We start from the raw sequence: 4,087 nt of genomic DNA, 5'->3' as shown, positions 1-4,087 counted from the left end.
CCTGGTGATGAACCCGACATACAGGTAGCATCTACCCCAGAAACAGTAGCATCGGAAGCTGATGAACCAACTGACGACAGGGGGCCTCTGCACCAAGAACAAGACACTCAGGAAAGGCGCTATCCAGAAAGGATCAGGAAGCCGCCCCAAGACTGAATTTATAAATGGACTATTTTCAGTTAATGTGCATGTTAAAAGTGTTAATTGTTAAATGAATGTTATGGTACTGTCAATCTAAAAGGGGAGGAATTGTAGTGTATGTACCTTTAAGGGGAGAACTACTTTTTACAGCTCCTGTAGACTGTAGTACCGGCAGTGACCACACCTGTATATAAACCCTGAGTAGGGATCTGTACGTTTAGTTTTAGAGTAACCCTCATCCAGTAAATACCTGTTGATTGTTCCTGCAGTCTCGTGTCTAGTTATTGAAGGACACACTACATCAAAAATACACGGATCTAACAGTATTTATTAGATCTTTTCAGTTCTGTTCCATGGTCTATAATACAGTTGATACAAAGTTTAACAACATACACATTCACTACAACTTCCCCAATTTCCAGAATCAAGAAGTCAGACATTAAACAGCTGTAGTGTAAAGAAATCAGGATCAGCAATTCATGCAAATGTATTTTTTTTAAACCAGTGATTTAAATCTACACATCAAACTCCTGCAGTCACAATTTACTGTACAGAATAAAGTAAACATTGATTCCGATATCAAGTAAACTTCAGACAAGTAGATAACAGTATGGCTCTCCATCACTTTAACAGTATACATGGCAGTGATGCCAGAGGCATTTGACAGAGTATGGATAGATGCAAGATAGAAGATAAGATAGATATAAGATGCAGAAGTCTTCTTTTTTTTAAAAAGTGGAGAATGAGCAAGGAAAGAGAGGATTGAAAAGTTTAAACTAGCACAACAGACTGCAGTGCAAAACAAAAATCTCAGATCAAATTCAAAAATAAAGTCACTGAATAAATTCAATACCGATTTTCCTAGATTACATTTATTTTCTTCCTATATAGAACTTCTCGACCCCCCCCCCACCATCCTAAAATTGCTCAATTTATTTATAATGGCCCATAATTTGAAGTCAGCAGCAAAGCAAAGGCGCTCGCCCCGAAGAAAGCTGCCCGCAGAGATCTCGCAATCTCTGTGACGAGAAGTTTGCTTTTTTGACGTTCAGTTGATTGCAGCGCTGTCAATAGGGGGATTCCTATGGCGAGGCTGCTGCGACGGCAACAAGCTGTCTAAGCAGCCAATCACACTGAAGAATTCTCACCGACAGGAAACCAGGAAATGAGAAGTTGCTTTTATGCGGACTGTTTACAAAATGTTAGAGAGCGAAATAAAGATTGGGACTTTTACATGGGGATAGGGTAGACGCTGAAATATCGCAAACAAACTTTAAAAAAATGTTAGTTAAAAAAAAAAGTAATTTTTATCATAATGGAGAAATTTGACACTGCAAATATAAAAAATAGTTTTTCAGGGCCAGAACGTTTGTTTAGCAGTCAATACGCTGTTAAAACCCGAGTTACACCTAATTAAATAAGGCTTAACAGTTAATGGGGTATTTAACAGTGATATTACCGTGGAAAAGCCCAAGTTTGTGTCAGTTTCACTGATTTAATTGATTTCACGGATTGCCGGCTATGGATGGGGGAGGGCTTCCACAGCACAGCCAATGTCGGAGCAGTGAATGACTGATCGCAACTTCAGGATTTCTGCGTTTAGATGCGCATGCGCTAAATCCTGAAGTTGCGGTCAGTTTCAGAGGGCGAACACTGACAGTTTGCTGTCGTTACCCACCACAAATTCCAGGCCAATATTTCAACTTTAGAAGCCCGAGTACAGTACTGTCAAATTATGCACATATAAATATATAAAATAATCAGTTGAAGAGCAGGTACAGCAAGCAAATGGTGTATTGGCCTTTATTGCAAGAGGATTTGAGTATAAGAGTAAAGGCGTCCTACTGCAATTATATAGGGCCCTGGTGAGACCACACCTAGAGTAATGTGTACAATTTTGGTCTCCTTACCTAAGGAAGGATTTATTTGCCACAGAGGGAGTGCAACAAAGGTTCACCAGACTGGTTCCTGGGATGGGGGGATTCCAGATTGAGTAGACTAGGCCTATATTCTTTAGAGTTTAGAAGAATGAGAGGTGATCTCATTGAAACATACAAAATTCTTACAGGGCTTGACAGGGTAGATGCAGGGAGGATGTTTCCCCCTGGCTGGGGAGTCTAGAACCAGGGGACACAGTCTCAGAATAAGGGGTCGGCCATTTAGGACTGAGATGAGGAGAAATTTTTTCACTCAGAGGCTGGTGAATCTTTGAAATTTCTTACCCCAGAGGGCTGTGGAGGCTCTGTCACTGAGTATATTCAAGACAGAGATCAATAGATTTTTGAATATTAAGGGAATCAAGGGATATGTGGATAGTTCAGGAAAGTGGAGATGAGGTAGAAGATCAGCCATGATCTTATTGGAGGGGCCGAATGGCCTACTCCTGCTCCTATTTATGTTCTTATGTTCTTATGATGCCAGGTATGTTTTTGCTGGTTATTACCTCGCTCCAAAGTGACAGCACTCACTCCTCGCACTTCACTTTTATTAAATAACTGCGGAGTGAAGCAAAGAAAAATTAGCTTCTTCCAGTAGAATTAAAGTTGCTGGTTGCTTTTAACCTACATTTCACTAAAATGTTTGAATAAATTCTGTCATGTTTGTACAATTCAGCTAGGAAAATTACAAAAGTCACAATCTGCCCCCTGCTAATGTATTTTAAAGTTAATCCTTTATGGCATCAACAGGTGGCTGATTATAAACCTCAAATGTTCAAAATGCTGAAACAAAATCCTACATCCCAATAGCCAAAATGATTCTCTCCCACATCTCGCACGGAAAATTCCACTGGGAGGATCGTCATGTGTAGAACAGAAAATGCAAGGAGCACAGGACTCATCCCACCTCAACCATAACTTGTGCAGCGGAACAGAATCGAGTTAAAATGGGCATAAATGAGCATGGTAGAGGAACATGAGTTTCAGGATCGTAAATATTGAAGAGTTTATACTGTTTATAAATGTTCAAAAGAAAATGCACTCTCACCATCTCAAGACTTCTGATTTTCCCATTCCACTTCCAGAAAGCTTCCACAAGCAGCACTGAGTGAGAGGAATGCTGAATCCTTCACGACAGCTATATTACAATCATAAACGAGCGAAACCACTTTAGGAAGAAAAAGCAATTAGACCCTTTTCAGGGATCAACAGAACTTATACAATAGCAAAATACTGCGGATGCTGGAAATCTGAAATTACAACAGAAAACACTGGAAAAACTCAGCAGGCCAGGCAGCATCTGTGGAGAGAGAAACAGAGTTAACCTTGGGTCTTCGACCTGAAACGTTAACTCTGTTTCTCTCTCCACGGATGCTGCCTGGCCTGCTGAGTATTTCCAGCGTTTTCTGTTGTTATGTCAACAGAACTGACCTGCCTTCTCACTATATCTATATATCATTCAATTATACGGTCTCCTTCAAAGGCCTTTCTCAGTAAATTACTCCACAACAGTTACCCTTTGGGCAAAAACATTCCACCTGGCTTCCCTGCTTCCTAACGACCGATTATAACTGGTGTTCCCTGGAAATTGAAGCCTTCACCATAGCGAACAATCCGCCTGGATCAGTCAATTACGATCTTGAAAACGTAAATCAGATCATCTCAAAGTCTCTGCAAAAGTAAACAGTCCAAATTCCTTCACCTTCCCTTAATATGATTTTCTTTTATTAAACTCTTAAGTGTGATATTGGTCTGTGATGCAGCTCAAGGGAATCCAGAGTAGCTGCAGGTTTGAGCCGGCACAAATAACCGACTATAGCCAGTTGCAATGCTAAAGCAATGCAGTTAAGCTTAGGCTATTTCACTCCAAATTTAAAACCAGATCGTGCTGACGTTTATGGTTTCAATTGAAACTGACTGTTGTCTCAGTTTTGTAGTGTATGTACCCGTCTACCTTTAAGAGAACTATTGTATGTAACCGTTCACCTTTAAGAGAACTATTTTAGGTG

The 4,087-nt window shown here is 40.3% G+C and overlaps 1 long non-coding RNA gene across 1 annotated transcript; it reads right to left on the bottom strand.

Annotated features, from left to right (window-relative positions):
* Window positions 1–451: 451 nt before the first annotated feature.
* LOC147104283 (uncharacterized) lies at window positions 452–3,392 on the bottom strand. Its single transcript, XR_015072301.1, has 2 exons — window positions 3,127–3,392; window positions 452–2,636 (listed from the first exon to the last, which is right to left on the bottom strand). It is a non-coding gene; the product is annotated as an uncharacterized LOC147104283 (long non-coding RNA).
* Between the last annotated feature and the right edge of the window lie 695 nt (window positions 3,393–4,087).

This window comes from Somniosus microcephalus, chromosome 19 (assembly GCF_052327205.1).
Source record: "Somniosus microcephalus isolate GS21.2 chromosome 19, FLI_Smic_1.0, whole genome shotgun sequence".
Taxonomy (NCBI): Eukaryota; Metazoa; Chordata; class Chondrichthyes; order Squaliformes; family Somniosidae; genus Somniosus; species Somniosus microcephalus.
Note: the sequence above shows the minus strand (reverse complement) of the source record. Positions and strands in the feature narration are given on the sequence as shown.